The sequence below is a fragment of the Oncorhynchus tshawytscha genome, unplaced genomic scaffold, assembly GCF_018296145.1.
Source record: "Oncorhynchus tshawytscha isolate Ot180627B unplaced genomic scaffold, Otsh_v2.0 Un_scaffold_1828_pilon_pilon, whole genome shotgun sequence".
Classification (NCBI taxonomy): Eukaryota; Metazoa; Chordata; class Actinopteri; order Salmoniformes; family Salmonidae; genus Oncorhynchus; species Oncorhynchus tshawytscha.
Genome location: NW_024609577.1, coordinates 140149 through 152728, shown reverse-complemented (window position 1 = coordinate 152728; position 12580 = coordinate 140149). Strand labels below are relative to the sequence as shown.

General features: G+C 44.5%; 1 protein-coding gene across 1 annotated transcript in view; it reads left to right on the top strand.

Moving 5' to 3' along the window:
• The first annotated feature begins 6557 nt into the window (after positions 1–6557).
• LOC112240503 (adiponectin receptor protein 2-like) overlaps positions 6558–12580 on the top strand; it is a 71023-nt gene continuing 65000 nt past the window's right edge. Inside the window, 1 exon segment of the mRNA XM_042316028.1 lies at positions 6558–6711. The gene's annotated coding sequence lies outside the window, so the exon portion shown is untranslated.

Here is a 12580-nt window from a genome sequence, read left to right as displayed (position 1 = left end):
AAATGTAACAACATCAACAAAACACTATTAGAAATGAACTCTCTCTCTCTCTCATCCCTGTCCCCCCCTCTCTATCTTTCTCTCCCTCTGTCTCTCACTTTATCTTTCTCTCCGTCTCTCTCTCTCCATCTCTGTCTCTGTCCTCTCGCTCATCCCTGCCCCCCCTCTCTCCCTCTCACCCCCTCTCTCTCATCCCCCTCTCTCTCATCCCCCCTCTCTCTCTCTCATCCCCCTCTCTCATCCCCCTCTCTCTCATCCCCCTCTCTCTCATCCCCCTCTCTGTCTCATCCCCTCCCTCCCTCTCATCCCTGTCCCCCTCTCTATCTTTCTCTCCCTCTGTCTCTCTCTCTCCCTTTATCTTTCTCTTTGTCTCTCTCTCTGTCTCTCTGTCTCTGTCCTCTCTCGCTCATCCCTGCCCCCTCTCTCTCACTCTCACCCCCCTCTCTCTCTCTCGCCTTAAAGTTTTCACCTTTTTTAATTGACATGCTTGTGAATACTTGCCATTGAGTTTCATTCCAATCAAGTCCTCCTAAATCCCACCCTCCATGACTGTGTGCTTTCTCTCCTCCTCCAGGTCCAAATGAGTCGGATTACTTTGTTTGTGTGCTTTGTCAGCATTGTGGTATCTATGTTTCCAATCCTATACACACATACCCAGCAGATCTGTCAACGGACACATTTCACTGTCTGATAGAATCAACATCAATTTTGGGGGATTTGGGGAAATTGTCACACCCTGATCCTTTTCACCTGTCTTGTGCTTGTCTCCACCCCTCTCCAGGTGTCTCCCATCTTCCCCATCATCCCTGTACATTTATACCTGTGTTTTCGAAATCAAATCAAATCAAATCAAATGTATTTATATAGCCCTTCGTACATCAGCTGATATCTCAAAGTGCTGTACAGAAACCCAGCCTAAAACCCCAAACAGCAAGCAATGCAAGTGTAGAAGCACGGTGGCTAGGAAAAACTCCCTAGAAAGGCCAAAACCTAGGAAGAAACCTAGAGAGGAACCAGGCTATGTGGGGTGGCCAGTCCTCTTCTGGCTGTGCCAGGTGGAGATTATAACAGAACATGGCCAAGATGTTCAAATAAATGACCAGCATGGTCCAATAATAATAAGGCAGAACAGTTGAAACTGGAGCAGCAGCACGGCCAGGTGGACTGGGGACAGCAAGGAGTCATCATGTCAGGTAGTCCTGAGGCATGGTCCTAGGGCTCAGGTCCTCCGAGAGAGAGAAAGAAAGAGAGAAAGAGAGAATTAGAGAGAGCACACTTAAATTCACACAGGACACCGAATAGGACAGGAGGAGTACTCCAGATATAACAAAATGACCCTAGCCTCCCGACACATAAACTACTGCAGCATAAATACTGGAGGCTGAGACAGGAGGGGTCAGGAGACACTGTGGCCCCATCCGAGGACACCCCAGGGCCAAACAGGAAGGATATAACCCCACCCACTTTGCCAAAGCACAGCCCCCACACCACTAGAGGGATATCTTCAACCACCAACTTACCATCCTGAGACAAGGCGGAGTATAGCCCACAAAGATCTCCGCCACGGCACAACCCAAGGGGGGTGCGCCAACCCAGACAGGATGATCACATCAGTGACTCAACCCACTCAGGTGACGCACCCCTCCCAGGGACGGTATGAAAGAGCCCCAGTAAGCCAGTGACTCAGTCCCTGTAATAGGGTTAGAGGCAGAGAATCCCAGTGGAAAGAGGGAACCGGCCAGGCAGAGACAGCAAGGGCGGTTCGTTGCTCCAGAGCCTTTCCGTTCACCTTCACACTCCTGGGCCAGACTACACTCAATCATATGACCCACTGAAGAGATGAGTCTTCAGTAAAGACTTAAAGGTTGAGACCGAGTTTGCGTCTCTGACATGGGTAGGCAGACCGTTCCATAAAAATGGAGCTCTATAGGAGAAAGCCCTGCCTCCAGCTGTTTGCTTAGAAATTCTAGGGACAATTAGGAGGCCTGCGTCTTGTGACCGTAGCGTACGTGTAGGTATGTACGGCAGGACCAAATCAGAGAGATAGGTAGGAGCAAGCCCATGTAATGCTTTGTAGGTTAGCAGTAAAACCTTGAAATCAGCCCTTGCTTTGACAGGAAGCCAGTGTAGGTAGGCTAGCACTGGAGTAATATGATCAAATTTCTTGGTTCTAGTCAGGATTCTAGCAGCCGTATTTAGCTCTAACTGAAGTTTATTTAGTGCTTTATCCGGGTAGCCGGAAAGTAGAGCATTGCAGTAGTCTAACCTAGAAGTGACAAAAGCATGGATTAATTTTTCTGCATCATTTTTGGACAGAAAGTTTCTGATTTTTGCAATGTTACGTAGATGGAAAAAAGCTGTCCTTGAAATGGTCTTGATATGTTCTTCAAAAGAGAGATCAGGGTCCAGAGTAACGCCGAGGTCCTTCACAGTTTTATTTGAGACGACTGTACAACCATTAAGATTAATTGTCAGATTCAACAGAAGATCTCTTTGTTTCTTGGGACCTAGAACAAGCATCTCTGTTTTGTCCGAGTTTAAAAGTAGAAAGTTTGCAGCCATCCACTTCCTTATGTCTGAAACACATGCTTCTAGCGAGAGCAATTTTGGGGCTTCACCATGTTTCATTGAAATGTACAGCTGTGTGTCATCCGCATAGCAGTGAAAGTTAACATTATGTTTTCGAATAACATCCCCAAGAGGTAAAATATATAGTGAAAACAATAGTGGTCCTAAAATGGAACCTTGAGGAACACCGAGGACAAAAAACCATTCACAGAGACAAACTGATATATTTCCGACAGATAAGATCTAAACCACCACAGAACTTGTCCGTGTACACCAATTTGGGTTTCCAATCTCTCCAAAAGAATGTGGTGATCGATGGTATCAAAAGCAGCAGTAAGGTCTAGGAGCACGAGGACAGATGCAGAGCCTCGGTCTGATGCCATGAAAAGGTAATTTACCACCTTCACAAGTGTATTCTCAGTGCTATGATGGGGTCTAAAACCAGACTAAAGCATTTCGTATACATTGTTTGTCTTCAGGAAGGCAGTGAGTTTCTGCGCAACAGCCTTTTCTAAAATTTTGAGAGGAATGGAAGATTCGATATAGGCCGATAGTTTTTATATTTTCTGGGTCAAGGTTTGGCTTTTTCAAGAGAGGTTTTATTACTGCCCCTTTTAGTGAGTTTGGTACACATCCGGTGGATAGAGAGCCGTTTATTATGTTCAACATAGGAGGGCCAAGCACAGGAAGCAGCTCTTTCAGTAGTTTAGTTGGAATAGGGTCCAGTATGCAGCTTGAAGGTTTAGAGGCCATGATTATTTTCATCATTGTGTCAAGAGATATAGTCCTAAAACACTTGAGCGTCTCTCTTGATCCTAGGTCCTGGCAGAGTTGTGCAAACTCAGGACAACTGAACTTTAAAGAGGAGTCCGTAATTTGCTTTCTAATAATCATGATCTTTTCCTCAAAGAAGTTCATGAATATATCACAGCTAAAGTGAAAGCCATCCTCTCTTGGGAATGCTGCTTTTTAGTTAGCTTTGTGACAGTATCAAAAAGCAATTTCGGATTGTTCTTATTTTCCTCAATTAAGTTAGAAAAATAGGATGATCGAGCAGCAGTAAGGGCTCTTCGGTACTGCACGGTACTGTCTTTCCAAGCTAGTTGGAAGACTTCCAGTTTGGTGTGGCGCCATTTCCGTTCCAATTTTCTGGAAGCTTGCTTCAGAGCTCGGGTATTTTCTGTGTACCAGGGAGCTAGTTTCTTATGAGAAATGTTTTTAGTTTTTAGGGGTGCAACTGCATCTAGGGTATTGCGCAAGGTTAAATTGAGTTCCTCAGTTAGGTGGTTAACTGATTTTTGTCCTCTGGCGTCCTTGGGTAGACAGAGGGAATCTGGAAGGACATTAAGGAATCTTTGTGTTGTCTGTGAATTTATAGCACGACTTTTGATGTTCCTTGGTTGGGGTCTGAGCAGATTATTTGTTGCAATTGCAAACGTAATAAAATGGTGGTCCGATAGTCCAGGATTATGAGGAAAAGATCCACAACATTTATTCCATGGGACAAAACTAGGTCCAGAGTATGACTGTGACAGTGAGTGGGTCCTGAGACATGTTGGACAAAACCCACTGAGTCTGTTTTCTGTTTGTCTGTTGCCAGTTTGTCTTGTCTCGTCAAGCCTACCAGCCTTTTCCCCCTGCTTCTGGTTTTCTCAGTAGTCCCTGTTTTCTAGTTTTCCCGGTTTTGACCATTCTGCCTGCCCTGACCCTGAGCCTGCCGTTCTGTACCTTGTGACACTGCCCTGGATTCCTGACCTCTGCCTGTCCTGAGCCTGCCTGCCATTCTGTACCTTGTGACACTACCCTGGATTCCTGACCTCTGCCTGCCCTTGACTTGTCGTTTGTCTGCCTCCTGTTTTTGTAATAAAGTTTTGTAACTTTGAACTGTCTGTTCCTGGGTCTTATCCTGAGGTCTGATAACAAGTAGTCCGTTCCTCTTGATTGATAAGCAGCATCTGTTTATATATTCACTACTTTCAGCCATCCAAGCTGTAAACCTAACTGTTAACTATGGATCACCTGTAGGAGCCAAATAAGGTGTTGCTTATTGCTTATCACAACCCCAGACTGGCTCGGATACCCTCCATTAACCCTGACTCCTGGCTGCCTGCTTCCCAGACTGGCTGAACAGGTAATGCTAGAGGGTTAGATGTGTGTGTGTTCAGGTAATGACTGGAGGGTTAGCTGTGTGTGTGTGTGTGTGTGTGTGTGTGTGTGTGTGTGTTCAGGTAATGACTGGAGGGTTAGCTGTGTGTGTGTGTGTGTGTGTGTGTGTGTGTGTGTGTGTGTGTGTGTGTGTGTGTGTGTGTGTGTGTGTGTGTGTGTGTGTGTGTGTGTGTGTGGTAATGACTGGAGGGTTAGCTGTGTGTGTGTGTGTGTGTGTGTGTTCAGGTAATGACTGGAGGGTTAGCTGTGTGTGTGTGTGTGTGTGTGTGTGTGTGTGTGTGTGTGTGTGTGTGTGTGTGTGTGTGTGTGTGTGTGTGTGTGTGTGTGTGTGTGTGCGTGTGTGTGTGTGTGTGTTCAGGTAATGACTGGAGGGTTAGCTGTGTGCTGTTTCTCCAGCTGGCAGATTGTCAGTCAGAACTCCATGTTCCTTTGGACCAGCCTTTGGACCTATACAACACAGCACACATTGACAACACTTCATTCCGGATCATTACCATGCTAAATGAAGCAAATCCTTAAACACTCTGTCTACGGTGTAGCTGCATGCTCTGCCTGAGTTTTGTAACCATACTGTAGGCTACTGTGGCCGACCAGTCCTACTGCATCATAGATCTTACGCCCAACCACACAAAGCTATAAATGCCCTCTGGCCTCAATGGCGTGTGTGTGTGTGTGTGTGTGTGTGTGTGTGTGTGTGTGTGTGTGTGTGTGTGTGTGTGTGTGTGTGTGTGTGTGTGTGTGTATGTGTGTGTGTATGTGTGTGTGTGTGTGTGTGTGTGTGTGTGTATGTGTGTGTGTGTGTGTGTGTGTGTGTGTGTATGTGTGTGTGTGTGTCCTGACATCATGCCCCGGGCCAGAAGTGGGGTGATCAGAGTCAAACATGTTTAGTCATTGAGTTTTAATGTATTATCATACTTTTACAGCATCTGATAGGAAGCCAAACGCAATTAGAGCCACACATCCATGATAGGCTTGGTGTTTTGTGTGTGAGTAAAAGACTAATGTACAATACTGTGGGAAAATCACCACTCTATTCCCACAATTAGAACCTAACCTTTACAACTCACCGTTTATGACTGAATCTTGAGTGGTAGCCTACTGAATTATTGAATGGTTGTCAATTGTATTTGGGCTCCTGAGTGGGGCAGTGGTCTAAGGCACTGCATCTCAGTGCTAGAGGTGTCACTACAGACCCTGGTTTGATTCCAGGCTGTATCACCACCGGCTGTGATTCGGAGTCCCATAGGGCGGACACACAATTGGCCCAGTGCTCATTGTGCAAATTTGTTTGTTTTCAATAAACATTGGACACTAAATATAGCATACATGTTGTCAACAATCTAAGCCAACCCGTCTGTTTTGACCCATAGTTGCGCAGGCATCAGTTTAGTTGTTAACAACACAATTGGCCCAGCATTGTCTGGCTTAGGGTTTGGCCGGGGGAAGGCTGTCATTGTTAGTACGAATTTGTACTTAACTGACTTGCCTAGTTAAATAAAGGTTAAATAAATCAAATATAAGTAAGTGAATACAAAGGACTGTGACGTCAGGAGGTACTGTGAATGTTGAAATACAATAGAAATACATGTCATAAGTACTATGTAATGTCGAAGTATTTTCCTGGGATCATGTTTTGCGGTTGTTAATACAATTGTATTGTGTCAGGCTGTTACACAAAATCCTAGAACTACAAGTCCCGTCAAACCTGTTGGCATACACTTCCGGCTCCTCAACTGTTGGCCACCTGTTCCCGTTATAGAGCATTCTGATTGGTTTCGGTGGGCTCACGCGAGGGCGTCACACAGAACGCTACGACATCAGCGAGTAAAGTCAAGTCAGCCCTTCAGAGGTTCAGAATCACGTAGAGAACCGTGGAACAAATTGTCCGAGTCGTGGCTACTCTTTTTTTTTTTTTGGGGGGAGAAAAAAACAACAACCTAGGGACAAAAGGACATCGTCTCCGTGCTTCTCGACAAGGTACATTTAGTGGTTGTCATGACATTTGATCGGGTATTTCAGTTGTTTAGCTAGATTTACAGTAACGTCTTTTTGGAACAACAGTAGCCTAGCTACCCAGGTTTCCTCTGTATCCAGTGACGCACTGCACAGCTAGCACCACATCCCCCGTCGGCGAGCTGCTAGCGGTAGCTACTAGCCATTCAGCTCTTACCTGGGCTAGATTGAGCCAGTTGTTGGAAAAAAAAAAAAGACAACGTGTGGTTGTTTTTTCAAAAAGGTATGTAGCTTAACTACTGTAAGGTAGTTAACGCTAGATTAGGTAACGCTAGTGGACTCACATCTGTCAACAATGTGTTGCCCTGGTTCCTTCAAAGGCGACGCTTCGTTCAGAAATGTCAGTGCAGTGAAGGGTAGTTCAACACTATCTGTACATCATATCTCCTATTTTGTTGGCGCTGTGGTCGATAACATTGTTGTAAATTAGAAACCTCGTCTGTCTTTTTTTTTTTTTGTCCACCAATTATTAATGTGTAAAGATGGATTTAAATGTTGATATGATGATTTGTTTAAATGCCAGAGATTTGTAGTTTGGGATTGTTTCTTTGTCTCGCAGCGCTACACCAGTGGTGTACTAGCGAGCTGGCTGGATCAGGCTAAGCCCGTGGTCAAATGTTTATGCTACTTTCTAGTAGCTAACCTTACTGCTTTATTTTAGCGTCTTAGCCAACCTCAAATTTATAGCTTAGTTTCTTAACAGGCAGCAATTTTTAAATACACATTTTCAACATATTATGACTAGGTTGCTCACTATCCTCAAGTGAATGTCTTTTTAACGGTGTCCCATAGCACTCCTTTGTTTGCCTCAATAGCATTGATAAGGTGGTGATAAGATAAGGCTGACTGACAGCTGTGATATATCAGACCATATACCACGGGTATGACAACATTTATATTTACTCCTAATTACGTTGGTAACCAGTTTATAATAGCAATAAGGCAGCTCTGGGTATTTAATGTGTTTTTATTTGACCATTATTTAACTAGGTAAGTCAGTTAGGAACCAATGCTTATTTACAATGAAACCCACTGGAGGTCTGTGGGTGGCTATCGCATTCAAACGGCGTCCATCGCGCTCTCCCAGAATTTTGCGTTCAGCCAATCGGGTTGCAGCTATCTGTTTTTCACACCTAACCTAAGGCATTTTTACGATTTAAATGTTAAATTGAACCTTTATTTAATTAGGCAAGTGAGTTAAGAACAAATTGTTATTTACAATGACGGCCTACCCTGGCCAAACCCGGACGACGCTGGGCCAATTGTGCGCATCCCTATGGGACTCTCAATCACGGCCGGATGTGATTCAGCCTGGATTCAAACTAGGGACTGCAGTGATGCCTCTTGTACTGAGATGCAGAAGGCATAAAAAAAAAGAACCCCTGGTCTGATGGTTTCAAAATAAAAGTTGTGCTTACTAAACATAGTTTTAAATGACATGTATTGGATTTGTTTTCATGAGCTTGTTTACAGAACATTATTCAGTTTTTATAAAAAATATTAAACATTTATGGAGTGAAATTATAAAGTTAAAACGAGATTTACAGTAGAATTCACCCTATATGTTTATTTTGGTGGGGGGGGTGCGACCTCGACTTTAAATCCACTGGTTTAAAGGCATGTGACTTTACATGTCAGAATAGCATTAGCAGGAAGAGTTGGTCTGTGGATGGTCAGGTACTGTCCTGGTAACCACCCTCAGGCTGTTTTTGGATTATGGTACAGAGCTCGCTATTTGTTTGACAGGGGCGGGGTTAGTTTTGTGGTTGACGGGTCAGTCGTTGCCATGTCAACCAGCTAGGCATATACTTAACCTTATTAGCTAGGAACCTCAGAGGACCTCTAATCATTATTTACATATTTTTAAACAGACCCAAGCTCTGCTGATGAGCTGTCAGTAGTACTCTGTAGTCCACAATTTAAACAAGCTATAATATTTAATTGTTGATTGGGGTAACTTTAATTAGTCCACCCAGTAACTAGCTCCATCTCATTTTATTCACAAGAGACTTGAAATAAGACTGTAGTCAGTGTGCAGGGTGTTCAGTGTAAAGCTGTAGCCTGACTAACACCAGCATCTGTCATCCTTCCAAACATTAGCTCCAGTAAATCATCTCCGGCGTGGGCTGTAGCCTGTGTTGGAACTGATAAAAGCTTGTCTTTGCTGAGAGGAGAGAAGACCGAGGAACACACAGCTGCTTAGTGACGTCTTATTGATGTAGAGGAGATAATAAACTGACAAAACGTAGCCGTTTTTTTTTTATATGCATGGCAATATTTCTCCATCACCAAGTCCCCCGGTCATGGTAATGCGTCGCTCCTCTGCTTGGTGGTTAGTAAGCTGGAGACTGATATGAGTCATCATCTGGGTTCCTAAACCTGCTTTTGTCACTGCTACCACCACCATGGTGTTAAATCATAATCACTCAACTAAAACCTTTTTATTTTATTTACCCTGATTTGATGTTTGGTCCTGTTCTAACTCCGATGTTTATGAAGTTATGCAGTTAGTTAGAACGTAAAGGTTGTTTTCTTCGAGGCTGGGTGACTTGTAGGGAAGGAGATCAATGGCGTGACTTGTAGGGAAGGAGATCAATGGGGTGACTTGTAGGGAAGTAGATCAATGGGGTGACTTGTAGGGAAGGAGATCAATGGGGTGACTTGTAGGGAAGGAGATCAATGGGGTGACTTGTAGGGAAGGAGATCAATGGGGTGACTTGTAGGGAAGGAGATCAATGGGGTGACTTGTAGGAAGGAGATCAATGGGGTGACTTGTAGGGAAGGAGATCAATGGGGTGACTTGTAGGGAAGGAGATCAATGGGGTGACTTGCAGGGAAGGAGATCAATGGCGTGACTTGTAGGGAAGGAGATCAATGGCGTGACTTGTAGGGAAGGAGATCAATGGGGTGACTTGTAGGGAAGGAGATCAATGGGGTGACTTGTAGGGAAGGAGATCAATGGCGTGACTTGTAGGGAAGGAGATCAATGGGGTGACTTGTTGTTTTTGATCGACAACCAGAACTTCTTGTTCAGAATGACTTCTTGAGGGCTAGTTAGCCCAAGGGTCTGTGTGAGCTGTGTCAGGTGTGTGTGTGTTTTGTAAGCTTTCTGGTTAAATGGGCCAGTCAGACATGGCCAGCAGAAGCTATAGCAAACAGACAGCAGTAGACTCCAGAGATGGTGTGGTCTGTCCATGTGGCACCGCTATTCCCTATTTAATGCACATAGAAGACCTGACACATGGACAGGGAACTGAATCGCTCTACAACTACCATTAGCTAGTCACCCATACCTGATTGTGACAGAAGAAATGACTTAGACTCTCCCAAATGACACCACATTCTCCTAGTGCTCTAGTTTTGACCAGATCTCTATGTAGGGTATAGACTACCATATCAAATCACATTTTATTGGTCACATACACATGTTTAGCAGATGTTATTGCGAGTGTAGTGAAATGCTTCTGTTCCTCGCTCCAACAGTGCAGTAATATCTAACAATACACACACTTCTAAAGTAAAATGATGTAATTGAGAAATATATAAATATTAGGATGAGCAATATCAGAGTGGCATTGACTAAAATACAGTATATACATGAGATGAGTTAAGCAAAAATATGTAAACATTAAAGTGGACAGTGATTTCAAGTCTATAGGGAACACAGACCAGAGATGTGGCTCAACAGACATTTGAACAGGAATGCAGCTAGTCACACTGTTTGGATTGTGAGATGTACCGAGTCTGGCCTGTGTGTTTGTACTGAGGATCACTCATTGGCAGTGAGTCATTAGCGAGATACTACTGTCTGTAGAGTCCTATCAAAGCCACGTAGACGGCAAAGAGTTATGGGCATGTCCCAAATGGTGCCCTATTCCCTATATAATGCACTACTTTAGACCAGAGCCATATTCCCTAGATAGTGCACTACATTAGACCAGAACCCTATTCCCTATATAGTACACTACATTAGACCAGAACCCTATTCCCTATATAGTGCACTACATTAGACCAGAGCACTACATTAGACCAGAGCCCTATTCCCTATATAGTGCACTACTTTAGACCAGAGCCCTATTCCCTATATAGTGCACTACATTAGACCAGAGCCTATTCCCTATATAGTGCACTACTTTAGACCAGAGCCCTATTCCCTATATAGTGCACTACTTTAGACCAGAGCCTTATTCCCTATATAGTGCACTACTTTAGACCAGAGCCTTATTCCCTATATAGTGCACTACTTTAGACCAGAGCCTTATTCCCTATATAGTGCACTACTTTAGACCAGAGCCTTATTCCCTATATAGTGCACTACTTTAGACCAGAGCCTTATTCCCCATATAGTGCACTACTTTAGACCAGAGCCTTATTCCCTATATAGTGCACTACTTTAGACCAGAGCCTTATTCCTTTAGACTATATTCCCTATAGTGCACTACTTTAGACCAGAGCCTTATTCCCTATATAGTGCACTACTTTAGACCAGAGCCTTATTCCTATATAGTGCACTACTTTAGACCAGAGCCTTATTCCCTATATAGTGCACTACTTTAGACCAGAGCCTTATTCCCTATATAGTGCACTACATTAGACCAGAGCCCTATTCCTATATAGTGCACTACTTTAGACCAGAGCCCTATTCCCTATATAGTGCACTACTTTAGAGCCCTATTCCCTAGAGCCCTATTCCCTATATAGTGCACTACTTTAGACCAGAGCCCTATTCCCTATATAGTGCACTACTTTAGACCAGAGCCTTATTCCCTATATAGTGCACTACTTTAGACCAGAGCCTTATTCCCTATATAGTGCACTTGTTTAGATCAGAGCCCTCTGGGAATAGGGTGCCATTTGGGAGAGGTATTTCTCCTGTCACTATCTGGTACAGGTAGACTGGCTGTGGTAGTGGTCTTCTATCTGGTACAGGTAGACTGGCTGTGGTAGTGGTCTTCTATCTGGTACAGGTAGACTGGCTGTGGTAGTGGTCTTCTATCTGGTACAGGTAGACTGGCTGTGGTAGTGGTCTTCTATCTGGTACAGGTAGACTGGCTGTGGTAGTGGTCTTCTATCTGGTACAGGTAGACTGGCTGTGGTAGTGGTCTTCTATCTGGTACAGGTAGACTGGCTGTGGTAGTGGTCTTCTATCTGGTACAGGTGGTGGCTCTTCTATCTGGTACAGGTAGACTGGCTGTGGTAGTGGTCTTCTATCTGGTACAGGTAGACTGGCTGTGGTAGTGGTCTTCTATCTGGTACAGGTAGACTGGCCGTGGTAGTGGTCTTCTATATCTGGTACAGGTAGACTGGCCGTGGTAGTGGTCTTCTATCTGGTACAGGTAGACTGGCCGTGGTAGTGGTCTTCTATCTGGTACAGGTAGACTGGCCGTGGTAGTGGTCTTCTATCTGGTACAGTGGTCTTCTATGTAGACTGGCCGTGGTAGTGGTCTTCTATCTGGTACAGGTAGACTGGCCGTGGTAGTGGTCTTCTATCTGGTACAGGTAGACTGGCCGTGGTAGTGGTCTTCTATCTGGTGCAGGTAGACTGGCCAGGTGTCAGGTCTTCTATGTGGCTTTTTCATTATGACAGTTCCTCTCCTGCCCATTTTGTTGGATTGGGGCTTTCAGGTAGACTCTGTTGGAGCTTGGTTAAACAGGCAGTGTTGAGCAAGCAGCGCCTATCCAATGTCTCAGGTCCAAACCAATGGAGCATTTGACAAACTGCCAGTTCTGCTCTGGCTTGTGATGTGAAGGACAAGTTAATGTCACAGCTTGTTCTCTCCGCTTGTGACCCCTCTCTCTCTCTTGGTACCCATGTGATCCCACGCGGCTGATT